Here is a 19,482-nt window from a genome sequence, read left to right as displayed (position 1 = left end):
GCGGCACTGCTCTCCAGAATCGTTTTACCGAATCACACTTTTTGGTTCAAGTTTGGAGGGTAATGACGCTCTTGTGGGGGTGCGTCGCTCTTCGGCGGAACCAAGCCGATATTTATGTCCACATGATCCCCCCGACTGGAAAGAAATTGAGCCGCACACGGAGCTTTGTCTCGGCCGTTTTAATTGATGGGTGACAACAGGATAAGGCATAGTCCTGACGCGTTTCCTTTCCCCATGGAAACTTTTTTGAAGGTGAGCCTTGCACCTAAAACACGCCGTGTGTATTACAGCCTGATGTTTTCCATTGATTTCACTTCCTCCGATGGCACTTCTTTTTTGGAATCACTTCCTTTCAATGTTGCATTATGGGGTCTGTGGTTCAAACGGCTGTTCATATTTACAACCCTCCAGTGGGCGGTGCATTGGTTTCCTGTTGTGATGAAAATCATTATTAGCACAATTTTCCATCATTGCCGGCAAAAAGTTCCCCCAGGTCAGCCTACTCTCAAAGCTGACTCAGGGCCAATACCGAGGTCCAGTCCTCGGCGGCACCGATCTCCAGAATCGTTTTACCGAATCACACTTTTTGGTTCAAGTTTGGAGGGCAATGGTGCTCTTGTGGGGGTGCGTCACTCTTCAGCGGAACCAAGCTGATATTTATGTCCACATAATCTCCCCCACTGGACAGAAATTGAGCTGCACACGGAGCTTTGTCTCGGCCGTTTTAAATAATGGGTGACAACAGGATAAGGCATAGTCCTGACGCGTTTCGTTTCCCCATGGAAACATTTTCGAAGGTGAGCCTTGCACCTAAAACACGCCGTGTGTTTCACAGCCCGATGTTTTCCATTGATTTCACTTCCTCCGATGGCGCTTCTTTTTTGGAATCACTTCCTTTCAATGTTGCATTATGGGGTCTGTGGTTCAAACGGCTGTTCATATTTACAACCCTCCAGTGGGCGGTGCATTGGTTTCCTGTTGTGATGAAAATCATTATTAGCACAATTGTCCATCATTGCCGGCAAAAAGTTCCCCCATGTCAGCCTACTTTCAAAGCTGACTCGGGGCCAATACCGAGGTCCAGTCCTCGGCGGCACCGCTCTCCAGAATCGTTTTATCGAATCACACTTTTTGGTTCAAGTTTGGAGGGCAATGGTGCTCTTGTGGGGGTGCGTCGCTCTTCGGCGGAACCAAGCCGATATTTATGTCCACATAATCTCCCTGACTGGAAAGAAATTGAGCCGCACACGGAGCTTTGTCTCTGCCGTTTTAATTGATGGGTGACAACAGGATAAGGCATAGTCCTTACGCGTTTCGTTTCTCCATGGAAACTTTTTCAAAGGTGAGCCTTGCACCTAAAACACGCCGTGTTTTTCACAGCCCGATGTTTTCCATTGATTTCACTTCCTCCGATGGCACTTCTTTTTTGGAATCACTTCCTTTCAATGTTGCATTATGGGGTCTGTGGTTCAAACGGCTGTTCATATTTACAACCCTCCAGTGGGCGGTGCATTCGTTTCCTGTTGTGATGAAAATCATTATTAGCACAATTGTCCATCATTGCCGGCAAAAAGTTCCCCCATGTCAGCCTACTTTCAAAGCTGACTCAGGGCCAATACCGAGGTCCAGTCCTCGGCGGCACCGCTCTCCAGAATCGTTTTACCGAATCACACTTTTTGGTTCAAGTTTGGAGGGCAATGGCACTCTTGTGGGGGTGCGTCACTCTTCGGCTGAACCATGCCGATATTTATGTCCACATAATCTCCCCCACTGGAAAGAAATTGAGCCGCACATGGAGCTTTGTCTCGGCCCTTTTAATTGATTGGTGACAACAGGATAAGGCATAGTCCTGACGCGTTTCGTTTCCCCATGGAAACTTTTTCGAAGGTGAGCCTTGCACCTAAACACGCCGTGTGTTTCACAGCCCGATGTTTTCCATTGATTTCACTTCCTCCGATGGCACTTCTTTTTTGGAATCACTTCCTTTCAATGTTGCGTTATGGGGTCTGTGGTTCAAATGGCTGTTCATATTTACAACCCTCCAGTGGGCGGTGCATTGGTTTCCTGTTGTGATGAAAATCATTATTAGCACAATTTTCCATCATTGCCGGCAAAAAGTTCCCCCATGTCAGCCTACTTTCAAAGCTGACTCGGGGCCAATACCGAGGTCCTGTCCTCGGCGGCACCGCTCTCCAGAATCGTTTTACCGAATCACACTTTTTGGTTCAAGTTTGGAGGGTAATGGCGCTCTTGTGGGGGTGTGTCGTTCTTCGGCGGAACCAAGCGATATTTATGTCCACATAATCTCTCCGACTGGAAAGAAATTGAGCCGCACACGGAGCTTTGTCTCGGCCATTTTAATTGATGGGTGACAACAGGATAAGGCATAGTCCTGACGCGTTTCGTTTCTCCATAGAAACATTTGCGAAGGTGAGCCTTGCACCTAAAACACGCCGTGTTTTTCACAGCCCAATGTTTTCCATTGATTTAATTTCCTCCGATGGCACTTCTTTTTTGGAATCACTTCCTTTCAATGTTGCATTATGGGGTCTGTGGTTCAAACGGCTGTTCATATTTACAACCCTCCAGTGGGCGGTGCATTGGTTTCCTGTTGTGATGAAAATCATTATTAGCACAATTGTCCATCATTGCCGGCAAAAAGTTCCCCTATGTCAGCCTACTTTCAAAGCTGACTCAGGGCCAATACCGAGGTCCAGTCCTCGGCGGCACCTCTCTCCAGAATCGTTTTACCGAATCACACTTTTTGGTTCAAGTTTGGAGGGCAATGGCGCTCTTGTGGGGGTGCGTCGCTCTTCGGCGGAACCAAGCCGATATTTAAGTCCACATAATATCCCCCACTGGAAAGAAATTGAGCCGCACACGGAGCTTTGTCTCGGCCGTTTTAATTGATTGGTGACAACAGGATAAGGCATAGTCCTGACGCGTTTCGTTTCCCCATGGAAACTTTTTCGAAGGTGAGCCTTGCACCTAAAACACGCCGTGTGTTTCACAGCCCGATGTTTTCCATTGATTTCACTTCCTCCGATGGCACTTCTTTTTTGGAATCACTTCCTTTCAATGTTGCATTATGGGGTCTGTTGTTCAAACGGCTGTTCATATTTACAACCCTCCAGTGGGCGGTGCATTGTTTTCCTGTTGTGATGAAAATCATTATTAGCACAATTGTCCATCATTGCCGGCAAAAAGTTCCCCCATGTCAGCCTACTTTCAAAGCTGACTCGGGGCCAATACCGAGGTCCAGTCCTCGGTGGCACCGCTCTCCAGAATCGTTTTACCGAATCACACTTTTTGGTTCAAGTTTGGAGGGCAATGGCGCTCTTGTGGGGGTGCGTCGCTCTTCGGCGGAACCAAGCCGATATTTATGTCCACATAATCTCCTCTACTGGAAAGAAATTGAGCTGCACACGGAGCTTTGTCTCGGCCGTTTTAATTGATGGGTGACAACAGGATAAGGCATAGTCCTGACGCGTTTCGTTTTCCCATGGAAACTTTTTCGAAGGTGAGCCTTGCACCTAAAACACGCCGTGTTTTTCACAGCCCGATGTTTTCCATTGATTTCACTTCCTCCGATGGCACATCTTTTTTAGAATCACTTCCTTTGAATTGAATTGAAATTGCACTTGTATAGCGCGTATCTACCCGGAGGCCTCGTAGCGCTTTAAGCTGATTACTGGTGGAAGCTCAGGGGGATCAACACATCTTTACAAACAGGGGAGTTTTTAAGGCTTTTCTAAAGGAAAGATGGTTGTTGATTTCTCAGAGGGAGAGGGGAAGAGAGTTCCAGAGCCCGGCCGCAGTATGGGAAAATGAGCGGCCACCCCAACGGGCTTTGTTAATTTTGGTGGTGGATACCAGTTGCAAGGAGCTGGAACGTAAGGCTCTGGCGGGAACATAAGGGGTTGCTATGGTGTGAAGAATTGCTGGGCCCGTGCGGTGAAAGGATTTGTGCGTAATACACATGGCCTTGAACTGAATTCTGGCTGTTACAGGTAGCCAATGGAGCTCCTTCAGAGCTTTCTTAGCTGACTGCCAGCGGGGGATATTGTAGAGTAGGCGGGCAGCACAGTTCTGTGTGACCTGAAGCCTACGGGTCACAGCTGATGGAGCTCCGATGTAAAGGGCATTCCCATAATCCAGGCGGGAGAGGATCAGGGCCTGGACCATGATCCTCCTGGCCTGGAATGGGAGCAAGGGTAACACCTTGCGAAGCATCTTTATCATTCCGATGCAGGTAGAAGCAGTTTTTGTGGCCTGTACTGAGAAATCGAGTGCTTTATCCAGCCAGACTCCCAGGCTTTTGATCTGGGGTTTGGGAAGAGGGGGCGGGCCCAGGGATGGGGGCCAGATGGAAGCTAGGGCAGATGGAGAGGGGTTGACCAGCAGCATTATATCTGTTTTTTCCCCATTCAGTTTGAGAAATGAGGATTGCATCCATCTGGCAACAGCCTCCAGACAAGGGCCTAGAGTGGAGGAGGATCCCACGTGGTGGTCCAATGAGACCACCAGTTGGGTGTCATCTGCGTAGGTGACAATACGCACACCAAAGGGGTGGACTATCCTCTCCAAAGGCTCCATATAGGCATTGAAAAGAGTAGGGCTCAGGGAAGAACCCTGAGGTACTCCACAACTAAGAGGATGTTTTGGGGAAACCGACTCACCCTCAAACACCTGGAAGAATCTGCCATCCAGGAAAGAGGCAAGCCATTTCAGGGCCGCGCCCGACACGCCCAAACCACTCAGCCGATGGAGAAGAGTAGAGTGGTTGACCGCGTCGAACGCGGCACTGAGGTCGAGTAGAATGATGGCGGCCTTCCCTCCCTGATCCAGCACAGTTCTGGCTTCTTCCGTCACCGCCAGAAGAGCGGTTTCGGTACCGTGCTGTGGACGGAACCCTGTTTGAGAGGAACGGAGCAGACAGTTGGACTCAAGAAAGTCCACTAAGATGTTATTAACATGCCTCTCAAGTAGCTTGCTCATCCATGGAAGTAAAGAAATGGGACGGTAGTTGGCTAAGTTGTTCTGATCCAACATGGGCTTTTTCAGCAAAGCTTTTACCATTGCACACTTCCATGGAGGCGGGACGGTGTTGGAGGCGATGGAGGCATTGAGGACGTCTAAGATGACTGGACGGATAACATCTAAGACCTTGGTAAGCACATGAGGGGGGGCATGGTCATTAGGGGATCCCGAGGTGATTTTAGGGATTAGTTTATCTAATGATACCAGATCAAGTAGTGGAAGTGTTTCGAGTATGCAGGGGGTGGGGGCGGCAGGGACAGGGAGGGGAATAGATTTATTGTTGTCATCATCAGTGATGAATGAAGAATAAATTGCCTGGATTTTCTGGGAGAAAAAGGTAGCAAGATTATTGCATCGGGTTTGTGCGCCGTCTGATGATGGTCGCTCAGAGGGTGGAGAAATTAAAGATTTTGCAATTTTAAAAATTTCTTTAGGCGCAGTAGCCGCCATATTAATTTTCACGTTATAAAAACGGGATTGAGTGGCGGCAATTTCCCCCTTATACAGTTTGATGGCAGCTCTATAGTCGTCCTTCCTCTGTTGAGAGTGGTTTTGCCTCCACACTCTTTTGAGTCTGCGGCATGATTGCTTCATGGTTCTGAGGGCTGGTGTGTACCACGGGGCAACTTTGGATCTAGTTATTGATTTTAAAGGAGTACGGGGAAGAACCTGATCGAGGGTACTAGAGATCCAGGTGTCAAAGTTAGTCGTGGCAGCACTGGGGTTAGTAGACCTCTGTGGGGGATGTTCGGTAAGGGCGCGTTCCCATTCGGGGAGCGATAGGAGGGACCATTTCCTTCCCCAGTGTTTATTGGGCTTATGGGTGGTAGGGGGGGAGTTCATAGACCAGGTAAAGGGTATTAAACAATGGTCTGTCCATGGAAGGGGAATAGGAGTCTCCACTTTTAAATTATCCAGGTTGCTGTAAATGTGGTCCAGAAGGTGTCCCCTATTGTGAGTTGCAAGAAAGCCCTTTTGGCAAAGGTCAATGGCCTGGAGGTTCAGCCTAAGGTTATTGGCTGAGGAATCACACGGGTCATCCAGGTGCAAATTGAAATCCCCCAGTAGGGTAAAATTTGCTGTGGAGAGCAGGGCGCTAGCGACAGTGTCTGTCAAGTTGGGGATAAAGTTGTTGAGGGCACCAGGAGGGCGATAAGCCAGCATGCCGGAGAATGTGGTGGTGGGCGAGAGTTCTAGGGAAAAATGAAAACTCCCACACTTAGATATGGTGGAGGGGGTGATGCGGCATTTGAAAGTGTGTCTGTATATAATGGCGAGACCGCCGCCTCTCCCAATCTGACGGTCTAGATGTTTCATAGTGTAACCTTCGGGAGTCGCCCATACCGTGGATGGGTCATTTTCCAATTGGAGCCAGGTTTCTGTAAGGAAAAGAGCTTCAGGATGTAGCTCTTCTATCAGCATAGAGAGCTCCGTATGGTGTTTTGGTAAGGACCGGCAGTTAAGGAGAAACATTCTCCAATTATGTAGGGGTTGGAGTTTATCGGGGTGCACTGACGACAGACTGCAGCTACATGAAGAACAGTGCGACCAGGTATTGAGCGGGGGGATCAAATGGAGACACGAAGGGTTAATAGGGGGACGTAACAAGTGTAGGGAGGAAGAGCTATAAATGCGGCGGTTTCCTACCATGGTGTCCGGCCAAAGAAAAGCAAAAGCTGAAAGCGTCTGGACGCGGACTGGCGCAGACTGGCTTCTCTTTGGCGCCTCTTCGGCGCTTCCGCTGCGCGGAAGATCTGAGGTATAAGTAGATTGAGGGAATGACGAAGACTAGAGCGTCACACACCAAAGATGGCCGCCCAGCGTGGCGTGACCAGGAAGTGAGTACGCGATTACCTCCCTCCACATCAAACAGCACAATGCTGCGGTGGAACGGGGAGTCAGCGTATGAAATAAAGGGTAAGAATAACAGTTTTAAAAATAAAGAGTAAATCACGACACAACAGTTTTAAAATCACTGCTTGCAGCGAGTATTCTCCTTAGCGCTTACACAAGATGTTAGCAGATCAACAGATGTGCGCGAATGCGCTAAGCCCTTTAATAGTCAGAGGGAATGACGAAGACTAGAGCGTCACACACCAAAGATGGCCGCCCAGCGTGGCATGACCAGGAAGTGAGTACGCGATTACCTCCCTCCACATCAAACAGCACAATGCTGCGGTGGAACGGGGAGTCAGCGTATGAAATAAAGGGTAAGAATAACAGTTTTAAAAATAAACAGTAAATCACGACACAACAGTTTTAAAATCACTGCTTGCAGCGAGTATTCTCCTTAACGCTTACACAAGATGTTAGCAGATCAACAGATGTGCGCGAATGCGCTAAGCCCTTTAATAGTCAGAGGGAATGACGAAGACTAGAGCGTCACACACCAAAGATGGCCGCCCAGCGTGGCGTGACCAGGAAGTGAGTACGCGATTACCTCCCTCCACATCAAACAGCACAATGCTGCGGTGGAACGGGGAGTCAGCGTATGAAATAAAGGGTAAGAATAACAGTTTTAAAAATAAACAGTAAATCACGACACAACAGTTTTAAAATCACTGCTTGCAGCGAGTATTCTCATTAGCGCTTACACAAGATGTTAGCAGATCAACAGATGTGCGCGAATGCGCTAAGCCCTTTAATAGTCAGAGGGAATGACGAAGACTAGAGCGTCACACACCAAAGATGGCCGCCCAGGGTGGCGTGACCAGGAAGTGAGTACGCGATTACCTCCCTCCACATCAAACAGCACAATGCTGCGGTGGAACGGGGAGTCAGCGTATGAAATAAAGGGTAAGAATAACAGTTTTAAAAATAAACAGTAAATCACGACACAACAGTTTTAAAATCACTGCTTGCAGCGAGTATTTTCCTTAGCGCTTACACAAGATGTTAGCAGATCAACAGATGTTGCATAATGGGATCTGTGGTTCAAACGGCTGTTCATATTTACAACCCTCCAGTGGGCGGTGCATTGGTTTCCTGTTGTGATGAAAATCATTATTAGCACAATTGTCCATCATTGCCGGCAAAAAGTTCCCCCATGTCAGCCTACTTTCAAGCTGACTCGGGGCCAATACCGAGGTCCAGTCCTCTGCGGCACCTCTCTCCAGAATCGTTTTATCGAATCACACTTTTTGGTTTAAGTTTGGAGGGCAATGGCGCTCTTGTGGGGGTGCGTCGCTCTTCGGCGGAACCAAGCCGATATTTATGTCCACATAATCTCTCCGACTGGAAAGAAATTGAGCCGCACACGGAGCTTTGTCTCGGCCGTTTTAATTGATGGGTGACAACAGGATAAGGCATAGTCCTGACGCGTTTCGTTTCTCCATGGAAACTTTTTCGAAGGTGAGCCTTGCACCTAAAACACGCCATGTTTTTCACAGCCCGATGTTTTCCATTGATTTCACTTCCTCCGATGGCACTTCTTTTTTGGAATCACTTCCTTTCAATGTTGCATTATGGGGTCTGTGGTTCAAACGGCTGTTCATATTTACAACTCTCCAGTGGGCGGTGCATTGGTTTCCTGTTGTGATGAAAATCATTATTAGCACAATTGTCCATCATTGCCGGCAAAAAGTTCCCCCATGTCAGCCTACTTTCAAAGCTGACTCAGGGCCAATACCGAGGTCCAGTCCTCAGCGGCACCGCTCTCCAGAATCGTTTTACCGAATCACACTTTTTGGTTCAAGTTTGGAGGGCAATGGCGCTCTTGTGGGGGTGCGTCGGTCTTCGGCGGAACCAAGCCGATATTTATGTCCACATAATCTCTCCGACTGGAAAGAAATTGAGCCGCACACGGAGCTTTGTCTCGGCCGTTTTAATTGATGGGTGACAACAGGATAAGGCATAGTCCTGACGCGTTTCGTTTCTCCATGGAAACTTTTTCGAAGGTGAGCCTTGCACCTAAAACACGCCGTGTTTTTCACAGCCCGAGGTTTTCCATTGATTTCACTTCCTCCGATGGCACTTCTTTTTTGGAATCACTTCCTTTCAATGTTGCATTATGGGGTCTGTGGTTCAAACGGCTGTTCATATTTACAACCCTCCAGTGGGCGGTGCATTGGTTTCCTGTTGTGATGAAAATCATTATTAGCACAATTGTCCATCATTGCAGGCCAAAAGTTCCCCCATGTCAGCCTACTTTCAAAGCTGACTCAGGGCCAATACCGAGGTCCAGTCCTCGGCGGCACCGCTCTCCAGAATCGTTTTACCCAATCACACTTTTTGGTTCAAGTTTGGAGGGCAATGGCGCTCTTGTGGGGGTGCGTCACTCTTCGGCGGAACCAAGCCGATATTTATGTCCACATAATCTCCCCCACTGGAAAGAAATTGAGCCGCACACGGAGCTTTGTCTCGGCCGTTTTAATTGATTGGTGACAACAGGATAAGGCATAGTCCTGACGCGTTTCGTTTCCCCATGGAAACTTTTTCGAAGGTGAGCCTTGCACCAAAATTCACAGCCTGATGTTTTCCATTGATTTCACTTCCTCCGATGGCACTTCTTTTTGGGAATCACTTCCTTTCAATGTTGCATTATGGGGTCTGTGGTTCAAACGGCTGTTCATATTTACAACCCTCCAGTGGGCGGTGCATTGGTTTCCTGTTGTGATGAAAACCATTATTAGCACAATTGTCCATCATTGCCGGCAAAAAGTTCCCCCATGTCAGCTTACTTTCAAAGCTGACTCTGGGCCAATACCAAGGTCCAGTCCTCGGCGGCACCGCTCTCCAGAATCGTTTTACTGAATCACACTTTTTGGTTCAAGTTTGGAGGGCAATGGCGCTCTTGTGGGGGTGCGTCACTCTTCGGCGGAACCAAGCCGATATTTATGTCCACATAATCTCCCCGACTGGAAAGAAATTGAGCCGCACATTGAGCTTTGTCTCGGCCGTTTTAATTGATGGGTGAGAACAGGATAAGGCATAGTCCTGACGCGTTTCGTTTCCCCATGGAAACTTTTTCGAAGGTGAGCCTTGCACCTAAAACACGTCGTGTGTATTACAGCCTGATGTTTTCCATTGATTTCACTTCCTCCGATGGCACTTCTTTTTTGGAATCACTTCCTTTCAATGTTGCATTATGGGGTCTGTTGTTCAAACGGCTGTTCATATTTACAACCCTCCAGTGGGCGGTGCATTGGTTTCCTGTTGTGATGAAAATCATTATTAGCACAATTGTCCATCATTGCCGGCAAAAAGTTCCCCCATGTCAGCCTACTTTCAAAGCTGACTCGGGGCCAATACCGAGGTCCAGTCCTCGGCGGCACCGCTCTCCAGAATCGTTTTATCGAATCACACTTTTTGGTTCAAGTTTGGAGGGCAATGGCGCTCTTGTGGGGGTGCGTCGCTCTTCGGCGGAACCAAGCCGATATTTATGTCCACATAATCTCCCCGACTGGAAAGAAATTGAGCCGCACATTGAGCTTTGTCTCGGCCGTTTTAATTGATGGGTGAGAACAGGATAAGGCATAGTCCTGACGCGTGTCGTTTCCCCATGGAAACTTTTTCGAAGGTGAGCCTTGCACCTAAAACATGCCGTGTGTTTCACAGCCCGATGTTTTCCATTGATTTTACTTCCTCCGATGGCACTTCTTTTTTGGAATCACTTCCTTTTAATGTTGCATTATGGGGTCTGTGGTTCAAACGGCTGTTCATATTTACAACCCTCCAGTGGGCGGTGCATTGATTTCCTTTTGTGATGAAAACCATTATTAGCACAATTGTCCATCATTGCCGGCAAAAAGTTCCCCCATGTCAGCCTACTTTCAAAGCTGACTCGGGCCAATGCCAGGGTCCAGTCCTCGGCGGCACCGCTCTCCAGAATCGTTTTACCGAATCACACTTTTTGGTTCAAGTTTGGAGGGCAATGGCGCTCTTGTGGGGGTGCGTTGCTCTTCGGCGGAACCAAGCCAATATTTATGTCCACATAATCTCCCCGACTGGAAAGAAATTGAGCCGCACACGGAGCTTTGTCTCGGCCGTTTTAATTAATGGGTGACAACAGGATAAGGCATAGTCCTGATGCGTTTCGTTTCCCCATGGAAACTTTTTCGAAGGTGAGCCTTGCACCTAAAACACGCCGTGTGTTTCACAGCCCGATGTTTTCCATTGATTTCACTTCCTCCGATGGCACTTCTTTTTTGAAATCACTTCCTTTCAATGTTGCATTATGGGGTCTGTGGTTCAAACGGCTGTTCATATTTACAACCCTCCAGTGGACGGTGCATTGGTTTCCTGTTGTGATGAAAATCATTATTAGCATAATTGTCCATCATTGCCAGCAAAAAGTTCCCCCATGTCAGCCTACTTTCAAACCTGACTCGGGGCCAATACCGAGGTCCAGTCCTCGGCGGCACCGCTCTCCAGAATCGTTTTACCAAATCATACTTTTTGGTTCAAGTTTAGAGGGCAATGGCGCTCTTGTGGGGGTGCGTCGCTCTTCGGCGGAACCAAGCCGATGTTTATGTCCACATAATCTCCCCGACTGGAAAGAAATTGAGTCGCACACGGAGCTTTGTCTCGGCCGTTTTAATTGATGGGTGACAACAGGATAAGGCATAGTCCTGACGCGTTTCGTTTCCCCATGGAAACTTTTTCGAAGGTGAGCCTTGCACCTAAAACACGCAGTGTGTTTCACAGCCCGATGTTTTCCATTGATTTCACTTCTTTTTTGGAGTCACTTCCTTTCAATGTTGCATTATGGTGTCGCCAGTAGGTAGTTATAGTTAGGACCTAGTTTCCACAGGAAATCCACAACATTCTATTGGGAATAACTTTGGCGCCGGTTGATGTATATTCGCGAATTTCTCAAAGAAGATGGCCCGCTCCGCTCCGCTCCGCTCCTTCCCTGAAAGTTTTGGGGGTATTCGTCAAGTGGGGGCTGAGAAAAAACAGGGGACCCAAAACTTGTTTTCCCCATGTTATTTTCCATAGGACGATTAGACACGGCTACAGCCCGAACGGCTGAACGGAATTACAAGAAATTTGTCAAAATGGTTGAGTGTGATTTGCAGATCACGCTTTTGCTCAAATGGTGTAAATCCCGCCAGTAATTCCTGAGAAAATCAAAAGAAAAAAATATATATGTCTATAAGCGCGAACCGTACGCGTACGGTACGCGTACCCTCCCCAGCACGAGCTGAATGCTAATTGGCTGTCAACTGTCTGTCAACACTCCAAACAGAAATTGTTGCCAGCCATCGTGTGCCTCGGTAGACTGAGGCCCAAGAAAGCAGAAAAACAAACTTTAAGAACTCAAAAAGGGGGCAGGGTAGAAGCACCCTGACCCCCTAGACCAGCTTTTTTTGAAAAATCGTGGGGTACGCGCACCGTACGCGTACGTTACTCATATGGTGCGCGTACCGCACTATTTGAAAAAAAAAAGTATTTTTTTTGGCCCTTGGGGGTCCTTGTGGGACCCCCTGAGCAGGCCTAAGGGGTCAGGGTGCTTCTACCCTGCCCCCTTTCCGAGCACGAGCTGCATGCTCATTGGCTTTCAACACTCCAAACCAGGATCTTGTGCTCGGTAGACCAAGGCCTAACCTTCCTCTCTGCTGAATACAAGCAGTCCCTCGTCCCGCTGACTACGAGCGGCTGGCTTGTTTCTGATTTTTAATCTGCCTCCCAACCCGCCCTGTTGACTCCGCCCACCCCCCTCGCATCCGCCTACTTAGGCTTCTCTTTCCCTCGCCTCAGTGTTGCGAGTAGCCCGGTGGCAGAGGGCTAGCGCGAGGCTGTGAGCGCATTTGTTTTTTAAAAACCTAACCTTCCTCTCTGCTGAATACAAGCAGTCCCTCGTCCCGCTGACTACGAGCGGCTGGCTTGTTTCTGATTTTTAATCCGCCTCCCAACCCGCCCTGTTGACTCCGCCCACCCCCCTCGCATCCGCCTACTTAGGCTTCTCTTTCCCTCGCCTCAGTGTTGCGAGTAGCCCGGTGGCAGAGGGCTAGCGCGAGGCTGTGAGCGCATTTGTTTTTTAAAAACCTAACCTTCCTCTCTGCTGAATACAAGCAGTCCCTCGTCCCGCTGACTACGAGCGGCTGGCTTGTTTCTGATTTTTAATCCGCCTCCCAACCCGCCCTGTTGACTCCGCCCACCCCCCTCGCATCCGCCTACTTAAACGTTCTACATGCGTCAGCGCAGCGGACGAGCGCAGCGGGCGCGCCGGCCTCGCGCCGGAGTCACGCCTGAGTCCAGCCCGTCTGCGCCCGTCCGCGGCAGGCCGGGGCCAGGGGCATCTCCCTATGTCCCACCGCTGTCATATTCATCCCCCAGCCTCCTCTCCTATTGGCTCCCAGGTACCGTCAGCCCGCATGTGTTCAACCTACTGCAAAGCCTAAGTCTCTTTTCGAGTCCTCCAACTACCCCACCTACCACCATTTCTCGCTCCCCTCCCTACCCCCCCCTGCTTCCTACCGCTACCCCCATACTCACTCCTCCCCTTGTCCCCCTCTTGCCGACCTTTAACATCGCCGCTGCACTCCTTAACACCAGATCAGCAGTCAGCCATCAGCATGAGCTATTTGATTACCTTGACACCCACAATCCAGACCTCTTGTTTTTAACAGAGACCTGGTACAAGGCTGACTCCCTACCTCACGTCTTAGCCGCACTTCCTCCCTCATATTCCATCATTCGTGCGGATCGACCTGAGGGCTCTAGAGGTGGGGGAGTAGCCTTGATAGCTCATGCTGACGCTCACTTTCAGATTCTCCCCTTTCCTTCCATCCCCGAGGTTGACTGTCTGATAATTCGCGCCAGCTCTTATTCGGCTCCTCTCACCGCTGTCCTCATCTACCGCCCCCCACACGCCACTCCCTCTTTTATCTCCAGTCTCCAGGACGTTCTCGCAACACTGGTCGTTAACAACTCTTCAGTGTTGGTGTTGGGTGACTTCAATTTCTGGCCCAACGATCCTGCCGAAAGTCCCCTATCCAAAGAATTCACTGACCTTATGACCAGCCTTAACTTTATTTGCCAGGTTCACAGCCCCACTCATGTGCATGGCCATCTGCTCGACCAGGTTTGGACTTTGAATGTTCCTACCACTCCCCTTACCATTTCCCCCTGCTCCTGGTCGGACCACTTTTTAATTTCCTTTTCCCTTTCTTTGGTTCCAGTTATTAAACCCCCCCTTCCCAAGAATATCTGGGTCAGAAAATGGGGTAAGGCAGATATGTCATCTTTCTGCTCATCGTTAGTAAATTCCTGCCCCGACCTTTCAGGCCTCTCTGCCAAGGCCCAACTGGCCACTATCGATGGCTGGCTGACCCAGGCAGAAGACGACTTTGCTCCCTTGAGGCGAATAACGGTCAAGCGAGCCCATGCTGCTAACCGCTGGTTCACCTCCGACCTCAAGGAGAAGAAACTGGCCGCACGCAGAGCTGAGCGCTTATTGAGAAGACAATATTGCCCCGAAAAAAAAACTATTTATCTTTCCGTGCTCAAGGCGTATAAGCAAGGCATCCTCGATGCTAAGACCTTGTTCTACTCCAATAGAATACTGGAAGCGGAATCCCAAGCTAAAGAAATCTTCGCGACAGTACACGAGCTTGCCTCATCCAATAGAACCACGGCTTCGATTCCCCCTTCCCAACCGCTCTGCGACTCACTCAACAACTTTTTTGTTGATAAGGTCGCTAAGATTAAGTCCAACATCCCTCTCCCCTCCCCTACCTTTACTAACCCCTCCCCACCTATTGTCACTTCCAAGCTCACTTCTATTCCCCCCTTGACTAAGGCTACACTTCTTCCCTTGCTCCAAAAGGTAAAGTCAGGCTCCCCCCTAGACTTCGCCCCTGCCCATATCTTGAGAGAAATCTTCTTAAACTGCCCTATTCTCCCCCTCACAATCCTGAATGACTCACTCAGTAATGGAGTGGTCCCCACCGCTCACAAACTTGCGGCTGTTATTCCTATTCTAAAAAAGCCCGGTGCTGACCCTTCATCCCCTTCCAATTACCGTCCTATCTCCCTTCCGCCCTACCTGGGCAAGGTTCTAGAAACCTACGTAACCAGCACCCTGAGCTCCTTTGTGGAAACTAACCACTGCCTCTCCCCTCGGCAGGCGGGCTTTCGCCCCCTCCACTCTACGGAGAAGGTGGTGACCTCAGTGATGGACAGCCTACGCGAGGGCATTGACACCAACATCCCGCAGGCCCTCATCCTTTTAGATCTGTCCGCCGCGTTTGACACGGTGGACCACTCCATCCTCCTCACCCGTGTCAGGGCGGCGGGCATAGAGGGCCTGGCCCTCGCCTGGCTGGAGTCCTTCCTGAGTGGTAGGGCTCAGGCAGTCCACCTAGCTGGTTTCACCGCTGCCCCTCGTAGGGTGGTATGTGGAGTCCCCCAAGGTTCCTCACTTTCCCCTCTTTTGTTTAATTTATACATCTACCCCCTCATTTTTATGTTACAGCAGCTCGAGGTCACGGTGTTTAATTACGCCGATGACCTCCAGCTAATTTTCAACCTTTCCCACTCCCCCTTGTCCTCCCTGAATGTCCAATCCGTCATGTCGTTCATCCAAGATTGGATGAACTGCAACCACCTCAAACTCAATCCGGACAAGACGGAGCTTGTCTTGACCGGAGGTGGTTGCAGTCCCTGGTCCCCTTCCCATTGGCCTTCTTCACTTGGTGTCCCCCCGCTCCCTGTCCCCAAAGTCAAAACTCTTGGTATTTTCTTAAACTCCTCACTTTCTGTTCACTCCCAGGTTAATTTGGTTGTCTCTTCCTGTTTTTTTTCCCTTAGAACCATTAGGAAGATCTCTCGCTTCTTCTCTCTACCTGCCCTAAAGATCATAGTGATGGCTATGGTGCTCTCGCGCCTTGATTATGGCAACATCATTTACAATGGCGCCCCAGCCTATGCCATCCACCGTCTGCAGCTAGTGCAGAACCAGGCTGCCCGCCTGATTCACGGCCTGCCTAAATTCCATCGAGTCACCCCTCTACTGCAGGCCCTGCACTGGCTGCCGGTGAAAGAGCGAGCCCTGTTTAAACTTGGCTGTACCACCTTTCAGGCCAAAATGGGCACTGCCCCGGAGTTCATTTGCTCCGCCATCACTTCCTATACGCCGGGAAGAGAGCTTCGATCCACTCATCTGTCCCTGCTAACCACCCCTCGTTTCAGAAAGAAAAAGGCGGGCGGAACAAAATTTGCAGTTCTTGCCCCTGTATTCTGGAACTCCCTCCCCACGAAACTCCGTATGACGCCCTCCTATACCGAGTTTCGGAAAGGTCTTAAAACTCTGCTCTTTTCCCAAGCTTATAATGTCTAGACTCCCTCTGCTCCCGTTAGCCTCCTTGCAACCCAACAGCGCCAAGAAACCGCACGGTATAAGCGCGCTATATAAATGTTTTTAAATTCAAATTAAATTCAAATTCAAGGCACAAGATAGCAGAAAAACAAATGTGTAGAACGCAAAAAGGGAGAATGGTAGAAACACCCTGCCCCCCTAGGCCTGCTCAGGGGGTCCCACACGGACCCCCAAGGCCCCAACATTTTTTTTTAAAAACCCGGTCTGCTTTTTTTCAAATTACCCCCCGGGGGGACCAAATCCGGGGGCATAGTGAAAAAGAAGTGTGGGCGGACATCCCCCCCCCAACCTGCCCCGGGTACCGCCACCCCGGGGCAAAGCAACGCAGTCCCCTGGCGCATACTGGAGGTTCCAAGGGGAATTGGTTCCCCCTCTGCAAATGCGCCAGGGGGCTGCGTTGCAGAGAGGTGTAAAAAGGGGCGTGGCCTCATTACTTCTCTCTGTAATGCAGCCCCCTGGCGCATACTGGAGATTCCTGGTGGGCTAGTTGGCCCCCAGGGACCCCCAGTATGCAAGGGGACTTAATCCCCTAACTTAGAACACTCTACAGGGCGCGTTAGCACAGTGGTGAAGGTAGGGGGCGGGGCTTGAGGTGATGTTAGTGCAAACATGCCCTGAGGCGTGTTTTAAGTTGGGGAATTAATTCCTGTTCAATCCAGAGGTCCCTAGGGGGCAACTAGTCCAACAGGTATCTCCAGTAAGCGCCACGGAGCTGTGTTGCAGAGTGTTGTAAAAAGGGGGCGCGCCCTTTGAACACCTCTCTACAACTCAGCTGCCTTGCGCATACTGGAGGTACCTGATGGGCTAGTTGGCTCACAGGGGACCTCAGGATTGAAGAGGAATTAATTCTCCAATCTAGCTCACTACTATTCCTGAAAAGTAAATTTAACTGTACTTACCAGTAACTTGAATTTCCTTCCATAGAATATCATTGCCGGCTATATAAAATATATATAAATTCAAAAAATATTAAATTAAAAAAATATATATTACAATTTATATATTTTTTAAAACATTGTTTTTCAATTTATATTAAAAATATGTAATGTAATTTAAAAAATAAAATATCTAAAAATAAATTGTTTAAAATAATGTAGTAAATCGGTATAAAAAATATAACAATTAATACATTTAATAATTATCATTTACAAAACCTTTATAATTCACTTAAAAAACCATAGGTTTCACACACATTATAGTTAGGAATTAGCATTTAAAAAACCTTGCAAATTCACTGAAAAAACCATAGGTTTCACACACGTTATAGTTAGGAATTGGCATTTAAAAAAACCTTTGAAATTCACTGAAAAAACCATAGGTTTCACACCAGTTATAGTTAGGAATTAGCATTTAAAAAACCTTTGAAATTCACAAAAAAAAACATAGGTTTAACACCAGTTATAGTTAGCTGGACATTTTACTCATACAAAACTATTGAAATTCCCCCGTTATAGTTAGTTGCACTCACTATAACTCTCGCGCCCGCAATCCACTGCTGATGATGTCACATATTACATCATTCATGAAATGGTCAGTGACATCACTGATGACATCACTCTTGACATCTCAAATGACATTACTGATGACATCACTGATAACATCATCCATGTGACAATGAAATAAACCTAAAGACAAAAGTGGTTCCGTCGGGTGAATCAATTGCTTTTACACGAAGGCTAAGGTTAGCTCATCACAAAGAATAACACATTTCTTTGTGATGAGCTAACCTTAGCCTTCGTGTAAAAGCAATTGATTCACCCGACGGAACCACTTTTGTCTTTAATCACACATACCCAGGTTCTGAGGGACACAGGGTCACCCCTTTTGGTATAAACAATGAAATAAACCTAAACACACACTAGTATAATATTTCATCACTCACTGTAAAATAGAAAGTGTCATATTTCAAACCATTGACACACCAATAGTAATTTCTAAACACCCACTCAGTGATTCATAGATCTATACACACATCTAATCAATTACCTATGGAATCAGAGTTATATGCAGTGAATAATTAACAGAACACTATCAAATATACTTATACGCCTATTTCAACATTACACACCAGCACACATTGTATTCACTTATAAAGACAACCTTCTGACTCATGCAAATAATTGATTATACTTACATTTACTCATCTACACACTTATACAAACACCACTACATCTATTTATATAAATAGTAACTCACACTTAGTGTGTTATAAAATCACTATTACAAGTATACAGTTATCCGTATAATGACTCATACAATCACTAAGTCTTAAGCACACTTAATTAGATATAACTGTCACATACACTGCCTTTTTTTTCATGTTTAATGGAGGTGTACCATTGAGAGAAATATTTCATCACCACCACACCCATAAACATATACACTCACTGAACAAACTGTTATAACATGTAGTCTTAACCTCATATACCTACTGAATGAACTTTTCACACATTTCTGAGCAATCACACCCCCCCCACCAAACCACATAGACATTCATTTACCCATACAAATACTCAGTTAAGAAACCAATAACAAATATAGTCTTTAACATAGCAATTAAGACAAAGCAATAAAGACTTTCACACAGTTTAATAACTACACATTATATATAGTGAGACTCTAGAAATTAGTCAAGGAAACAATCAATGACACTGTTACTAAATCCACCGTCCACACATTTATATTTATATATCCACTCATTCTTGAATGCAAAGTAGTGTATTTATAATACATATTTAAATATCAAAGCAAACCACATTTACTGGATGATGTCATCAGTGAGGTCATTTGAGATGTCATCAGTGATGTCATCAGTGATGTCACTGACCATGTCATAAATGATGTAATATGTGACATCATCAGCGGTGGATTGTGGGCGCGCGAGTTATAGTGAGTACAACTAACTATAACGGGGGAATTTCAATGGTTTTGTATGAGTAAAATGTCCAGCTAACTATAACTGGTGTGAAACCTATGTTTTTTTTCAGTGAATATATATATATATATATATATATGTGCAATGATTGTATCTGTTAGTTAGCAGCATCAAAACCCAAAACTCTGAACAAATTTGAAATAGTTAGAGAGGGAGAACTCACAGATTGCTTTGCATTCTTCCT

The sequence above is a fragment of the Lissotriton helveticus genome, chromosome 8, assembly GCF_964261635.1.
Source record: "Lissotriton helveticus chromosome 8, aLisHel1.1, whole genome shotgun sequence".
NCBI classification, from domain to species: domain Eukaryota; kingdom Metazoa; phylum Chordata; class Amphibia; order Caudata; family Salamandridae; genus Lissotriton; species Lissotriton helveticus.
Note: the sequence above shows the minus strand (reverse complement) of the source record.